Source organism: Mytilus edulis, chromosome 7 (genome assembly GCF_963676685.1).
Source record: "Mytilus edulis chromosome 7, xbMytEdul2.2, whole genome shotgun sequence".
In the NCBI taxonomy this organism is placed as follows: domain Eukaryota; kingdom Metazoa; phylum Mollusca; class Bivalvia; order Mytilida; family Mytilidae; genus Mytilus; species Mytilus edulis.
In genome coordinates, this window is record NC_092350.1 from 45,913,131 (window position 1) to 45,921,523 (window position 8,393).

The 8,393-nt window shown below is 32.8% G+C and overlaps 1 long non-coding RNA gene across 1 annotated transcript; it reads right to left on the reverse strand.

The window, feature by feature from the left end:
- Window positions 1-2,506: 2,506 nt before the first annotated feature.
- On the reverse strand, window positions 2,507-4,049 carry LOC139481598 (uncharacterized). The gene is made up of 2 exons (XR_011654644.1): window positions 3,532-4,049; window positions 2,507-2,663 (listed from the first exon to the last, which is right to left on the reverse strand). It is a non-coding gene; the product is annotated as an uncharacterized lncRNA (long non-coding RNA).
- Between the last annotated feature and the right edge of the window lie 4,344 nt (window positions 4,050-8,393).

Here is an 8,393-nt window from a genome sequence, read left to right on the forward strand (position 1 = left end):
TTTATAACGTCAATTGATATCTATTTACATTGATTTCAAACAAAGAAACCTTATTCGTATACAATATTTTGGAAAACCACGTTAACATTTTAACTTCCCGCGTATTTAATCTTCACACAACCATATTTTGGACATAACTTTGACTTCGATTTGAATAACTCGGAATACTCGTGGAAGTAGAGTGTAAATCGAACTGGTCGAGTTTCTAACATTTGGCTAGGATCGAGATCTACGTACATTGTGGCAAGGTTAAGTTGAGTAGTGTAAACAATCTGATGGAAAAACAAGTGAAGACAGTTAAAATTGATTTTTTTTTATCTTCAACTTTAATAAAGCTACTTGCATCTTACACTGTGTAAGAAATGGCACTTTTAAAACCAAAATATTAAAAAGCAGCTCATTTATTGATTCAATTCAAAATGAAAATGTTTTCAACGATTTTGTTCCATTCTTTTGGTAGCTTGCGTCTGCATCATCGTAGATTTTTTATTTTCAAGAGGGAATTTTTAAATGTTTCGATATCAATATTTGAAAATACCGGCGCAGACAAACTAGCTCTGATTAACATACCGGCAAAAAGGAAGTTTCTATGTAAATAAAGGCAAAAGTAGTATACCGCTGTTCAAATTCATCAATCGATTGAGAAAAAACACCAAATCCGGGTTATACACTTAAACTGAGAGAAACGAATCAAATATAAGAAGAGAACTACGACACAACAGAAACACAACATTAAAATGTAATACACACAGAACCGAACTATAATATAACAATATTCATGTGACAGGACAGGACATTTTAAGAAAAAAATTGGTGGGTTGAACCTGGTTTTGTGGCATGCAAAACCTCCCGCTATAATGGCAATGTTAAAAATAATATTAAAATGAAAACATTACACGACAGGACTACAATACAAATAAATGGGAGAATATATAGGACAGAGAAACACACGAATAATATCTAACAAAACGTACCAGGTTTAAAATTTAATACGCCAACGTGCGTTTCGTCTATACAAGTAACTAATGACGCTCAGATGAAAAAAGGCCGAAAGCCAAAACTATAACAAATTTGAAGATCACCAAGGACCAAAAGTACCAAAAGTTGTGACTCATACGACTACGTTTTTCTGCCGGGAATAAGAACATCATACTTTCAAGGCACTGGCAATATCCTGAATTTGTAGTTTAGCTATTTTCTTTTTAAAGATATAATTTTAAAATTTACTTTTGAAAAGTACTATGAAATGTGCATTATTTAAAAAATAATGTTGAAGAGTTTAGAAAGTTTGCTTGATTTGTAAGTTAATGTTTGATTTAACTGTCTAGTGCGCTTGCGTTATTACTTAAAAAAATTTACCAGAGTAACCCGTTCAAACAAATCGAAGTCGACCTAGTAGTAAAATATTTCTTTGAAAGTACCGATTGCATATGAAGCTGCAAACTACAGAAAGAGTGTAACTAAAACTAACTGAAAAATAATAGAGATCAGTGTGATAGCTATGTATATAAAAATATGAGATAGTTGATGCATCTATAACACTGCTTAACTTTTGTAAAGTCTTGTGTATTTGTCTTTTAGATACTGGAATAGGTTTATGTATGCCATCATCACTATCAGTCGTCAAATTTTACTTCAACAAGAAAAGAGCTTTAGCATGCGGAATTGTTACATCAGCCGGTGGCGTATCAGCTTTGATATTCCCCGCTCTGTACAGATGTTTTTTTTTAATTCATACGGAATAAGGAGCGGACTTGTTCTGTTAGGTGGTGTGGTTTTAAATGTGTGTGTAGGCAGTTTGTTGTTAAGACAGCCAGCACAATTAAGGAAAAGAACACAATTTGACAACGAACATACAAAGTCTTTTCCTAATTCATGTTGGACTGAGACAAGTAAATACTTGAGCATTTTAAGAAATACGTTCAAAAACATCATACAAAATCTCTGTTTTAGACTGTACACTGCGACTTTTTTCTTTTGCACTAGTTGGCTACACTGCAAACTTCACAGTATTCCCCCACACTTGCGCAGTCGAGGTATTTCTGATAACGACCACGGCCGTTTTTGGCACAACTTTTTTGATCTTTTGGTCCTCGATGCTGTTCGACTTTGTGCTTGTTTCGGCATTCAAACTGTTGTATCTGGGCGTCACTGGCGGATCTTGTGTGGATAAAATGCACTTCTGACGTATTAAAATTTTCAACTTGTTGCCTTTTGATGGCTGTTGTTCGTGTGTTTCTTTGTCAATTGTATTCTCCAATGTATTTATATTGTAGTCCTGTGGTGTTGAGTTGTCATTTTAATGTTATATTTCACATGGCTATGAAAGGGGAGGTTTGGCATGCCACAAAACCAGGTTCAACCCGCCATTTTTTTCTTTAAAAATGTCCTGTACCAAGTCAGGAACATGGCCATTGTTATATTATAGTTATGTTCTTTTAATGGGTTCAACCGAACATAAAGCATTTCTTTTCTATACAAGGCTTAATAACACAAAACACAAATATACTATGGGATGTAGGTTTGCAGCATCCAGTCTTTTAATAAAACATTCGGAACATAATAACATGTGGAAAAAAAAATTTAGAATGGCAGGTGTTACGCCAAAAAACGGTCCTTATCACATTCTCTTGCCTAGAAGTATGATCAACAGCCTGAACAATCTACAAAATATAATTACAAAAATTAGAAACAATTCGCAACTACATTTAAATGAATGAAAAGAGAAATTGATTAAATACTGTAACTTTGGACAGTATACATGTGCATCTATTGAATTGTACAATTCTATCAGAATAATCTTAATATACATGTGAAAGACAGTACCTATAGAACAACAAGTGGTTTTTTTTTTAAACAAAAACAAAATAAAAGTCAAACAGACCTTAACAGCAATTGAATTAAACGTGTATTCGAATGATTTAATTCCCGCTTAGGTATGCACGGGTGAATCCACCCGTGCAAATTACTACGCATAACGGTATTCGTTAAGCCTTATAACGAAAAGAAATTTATTTATGTTCTTTTTCACGGGTTCAACCGAACATAAAGCATTTCTTTTCTATACAAGGCTTAATAACACAAAACACAAATATACTATGGGATGTAGGTTTGCAGCATCCAGTCGAGACAAAAGGCGAAAGAGTGTATATTAGATGCTAAGGTATAAGAAACAGACTGTATTTCACCTATCCGTCTTTAGAATTTCGGCTCGCCAACGGCCATTAACTTTGAAAAGCATATCTGAAACACCGTTGTTTGCGGTTGAGAAGCGCCTCCTCTTCGTAAACTATACAAACTAAATTGTTTTTGTCTAACCCTATTGCACCTAAAGCTTCTCTGGCTATAGTATAAGATGAAGGCTTATATATTTTACTCAATACTAAGGTATCTTTTGGGGGCTGCAAAGAACAAAAATGTACTCCGAAGAATTAATCTTAAGATTGCTAATTAAGTCACAATAATATTTAAAAAAAAAAAAATTAACAGGATAAGTTGGTATATCCGTATTTGCTATCATAACTATACTACCTTGTCTATAAATATCGGTCTTGCCATTGTGAACTATGATTTCAACGTGTGTTTTATGAAAATTGATATCACTCATTATTATAAGCAAGAGTTCTTTGTATCTAAAAAATCAAGCATGCATAAGCCAATTATAACATACAAAGTAACCTACAATAGGACAGGTTAGAATTATCATGATACAGGTTAAATAGGAAGTTAAATTCTTTCTTTTGTATGGTTTTCGCCTATCCTTCAAGTACAGAAAATCACGACCAGGTCCGTGATACAAGCGGCCAGGTCCGCATATTAAACACATTTACAATGTACAATCTACTGTTACAATACCAAAAAACAAAAATCGGCAAGGTCCACATAAAGAAATTTTTACTCAAAATTAATTAATTCATTTTAGCATCAAGTTTCAATACAACATGGAAAGATATGCAATATCCTATCCTTCAAGGACAGAAAATCCCGGCCAGGTCCGCATATAAAACATATGTACACTGTACAATCTAAAGTTACAATATGAAAAAACAAAAAAGCAGCAAGGTCCTCACAAAGATATTTTTATTAAAAATTCATTCATTCATTTTAGCATCAAGTTTCAATACAAGACATGGAAAGATATGCAATGTCCTATCCTTCAAGGACAGAACATCACGGCCAGGTCCGTGATAAAAGCGGCCAGGTCCGCATATTAAACATATGTACACTGTACAATCTACAGTTACAATATCAAAAATCAAAAAGCGGCAAGGTCCGCATAAAGAATTTTTTCTCGAAATTTATTCATTCACTTTAGCATCAAGTTTCAATACAAGCACATTTGAAATAAACCTATAATCGTTTAAAACCGAATTCTCAGCACATCCCCTGTTCAAAAAAAAATTTTGAAGGGGTTTTATACTCAACAAAGTCTTGCACTAAACCAACAAACTTGCCGGTGTCAACAGACTCCAGTATCGGCCAGAAAACTGTCGATTTCAGGTAAGGGATACCCAATGTACCGTTAGCTTTACATAATTGAATATGTTTTACAGTGTAAGCTATTAAAGATACATGTGACAAGAGCAAATTATTATCGATTGACCAGTCAAACGTGAATGCATCAATTATAAAAATATACCTTTTGTTAAAGGATCAAAAAGCTTTGAATTATACCTTGGGAGTTAAGCATTGTCACTATTAGCAAACCGATATAAGCTAAAAGGTCCCAATATTTTATTAAAATAATGGAAAATTCTGTCCGACAACGACCAATCGTCAAAATCAAATTTTTTCCTATACTGATCCGCGGTAGTATTCAAAGTTCTTGGTATCCACTCAATTTTCAAACACATCGAATTTTTTGTACAAACATAAAAAATCTCCATAGCTAGATTGGGCAAATCCAGTTTCATACTGCCAACTTCGAATATTTTATCTACGTTTTGGTAATCGGTGAGTAGTTTGAAATTTATTTTAAAATGATCAGGAAAGCTTTCCAAGTCAAAATCACTGCCTTTAATTCTCGCCAAGTTGACCTTGAGATTTTAGTGAAGAATGCCAAAATTCTAACTCTTTAATAGACACAAGATCTAACTTAACTCTAGAGTCCCATCGATCATTTACTAAATGGTGTGTCTTGTCAAAATTCTACATATATTACTTAATGCGGGTAATAATGCAATGATTTTACCAATATCCGCTGCAAATTTCCTTGCAGTCGTATAACAAGGATTTATAAGTGTCACTTTTCTATGAAAACACAAGAAACTTTTGTGATTCAACATGCATATCTATATCATGAAGGTACCCCGATGATGTCTTGAATCAAACCTCGTATTTAAATTTAAATAACATTTCGTATTGATGTACGTGTCTGGGGTCAAGAATCAACACCGATAAAGTATTAACAACAAAAGGGGGAGTGCTAACTTCCTTAGCGACTCCCGTAAATACCAAAAATACAGAAGTAGGTGCATCGGTAATTTTCCAAAAAAAAAAAGCCAGATTCAAGTATATTCTCTTCTATTCTATTCTATAGGTAAAACTAATTTTTTGAACTCGGCCATGCAATAAAAGTTTCTCTTTCCAAAATTGTAGGCTATTATACAATCGACCTTTTACATTATAAAGTTGTATTAACTCATTGTCATACTCATATGTGTCTAAACATAAATTAAAGTCAATCAAAGATAATACCTCATTTGGAACTGCTGGTGTTGTTAGACCGCTTATTTCTGGACAATTAGACGACCAATGTCCTGTGGAAAACAACGAGAAAGCATCAGCTGTAGGGATGCTAGTAGGATTGTCATCTTCACTCCTATAATGACTTCTTGCAGGTGCACATTCAGGAGAACTTTGGACTTCCTCGTCAGACATGAAGTAAAAAAAAGTCAAACAGACCTTAACAGCAATTGAATTAAACGTGTATTCGAATGATTTAATTCCCGCTTAGGTATGCACGGGTGAATCCACCCGTGCAAATTACTACGCATAACGGTATTCGTTAAGCCTTATAACGAAAAGAAATTTATTTCGTTTCTGTGTGTGTAACATTTTAACGTTGCGTCGTATGTTTTCTTTTAATTTTGAGTGTAAATTCACATTGCGATAAGACGTGTCACGGTACTTGTCTATCCCAAATTCATGTATTTGGTTTTGATGTTATATTTGTTTTTCTCTTGGGATTTTGTCTGATGCTTGGTCCGTTTCTGTGTGTGTTACATTGTAGTGTGTCGTTGTTCTCCTCTTATATTTAATGCGTTTTAGTTGGTTACCCCGATTTTGTTTTTTGTCCATGGATTTATGAGTTTGAACAGCGGTATACCACTGTTGCCTTTATTTGTGACGACAATAATGATAAGCGGCATAGGAGAATTAATTTCTCGGATTGGAGTTGGATATACATGTATAGTCGACAAAAAATATGTGAAAGCAGAAACAGTCTTTATTGCAAATATGGGAATAAGTGGAATATTAAGTATCGTGTTTCCTTTTTTCGACGAAGTAAGTGTGAATTATACATAAAGTCTATTAGATGGGTTACTTCCGGGAGCTATTAATTTATTGATGATGTTGATGTTGTCTCCAGTTATAGGAATTGAACAGTTGCCTTCCGCTTTGTCGTTGTCATATTTATTCATTCATACCTTTTATTTGATTGGAATGCCATTTATAGGTAAGTCTTGTTTTGTGTCATGTAGGCAACAGATTATTACCGTAATTAATGTGTGTTTTTCAGCTGCCTTTTAATGTTATATTAGTATCAAATCAAGATTTTGAGAATTGGTTTAGTCTAAATGAATCATGTAAATAATTTCCATGGGTGTTAAATCTTTCTAGTTATCTTGAGTTATAATTGTCTTTCGCTTAGTTTGTACAGGCACACGTAAATAAACTGATGAATACAATAATGTTTACGTGCAAAGTACTGAATAAATTAAAGTGATATACAAAGCTCTTGACAAGTTTTATGTTTTTGAAATGTTTTTGGTTGTTCAACTTGCAATGCATTTGACAACATGGGCTGAAATTTATTCAAGTTTAAGGAAATGTATTTGACAGAATCTATAACAGTTAAGATGTGTTTTTGCTTATAAATAAAAAAGGGTAATTTTTACTTATATTTTGGTGTTCATACTTGCTGTAAAAACATGCCCTGTGCAATTTAAAAATATAAGTGTTTTTGTACGGACGTAATTTACGATCGAACGGTTTTAATTAATGTCTAGCAATATATATATATATATATATATATATATATATATATATATATATATATATATATATATATATATATATATATATATATATATATATATATATATATATATATATATATATATAAGCAGTTATTCTAATTGATTAAAACCTGTAAAAGCAAAATTAATGCTTCTTGTAGGACCGACGAACACAATAGTCAAACATTTTTATAGTGTAAAATGATTTAATAATACTACTATATGCTAGCTCTCGAACATAGTGAAGTAAAACATGTAGAAGAAAGACACACAGCAGGCATGCGTGATTTTATGAGCAATGTCGAATTATTAAAGTTGTCTTTCATCTCAATAAAATGGCTGTACTATATTTTATTTCAACTGAGTTGATTGCTCTCCTTAAACACCTCTTTATCAGAAAGTGTATAACAACGAACAATATTTTTTCTTATATACTGCTCTGTAACTCCTACACAGTCATACTGTTATGTCAACTTTCTTACTTGTTAAACAAACACATTCAATTTCTATTTTCGTTCTACACATCTGCGCATCAATACTTGGAGTACATTTAAAGTGGAAAATCAGAATAATGTGTTTCTTCCGTAATGCTATGCGATTACGTTTTATTTATGCAAGGTTCATGTATTATATTTACGCCTGATAAAGTGTATTTTTTCCTGAATTACAGGGTACATGGACGATTTGACTGGAAACTGGAATGTGTCATTCTACAGTATTGGTGTAATTCTTATTTTGTCAGCCATTTTAGTATTGATTGGAACTCTAACATATAACGTCGAACAAAAATCTCAAGATATTAACGAGGAAGTGGCATTAGAATTTTTACAAAGCCCCGAAAGCAAGCCTATGTTAGCCGTATCAAAAATTAGTAGAGTATGAGTCAATCATTGTTTTTATTTTTTGTAAAAGTTGATATGTTTAAATCGTTGTCGTTTTTTTCAGTTCACTTCAGTGTTTCGGTTGTTTCCCTCAAATAGTTATCTGTTTCCTTCGGTTTTAGTTTGTACCCCGGATTTGTCTCAATTTAAGACTTTCGAACAGCAGTATACTATTGTTGCCTTTATTTAAAGCACGTTTAACCTAAAATAATTGCAAATTTATAATAAGACGACATAAACTGCTCCCTTATTTTTCCCTAATTTTATTTTT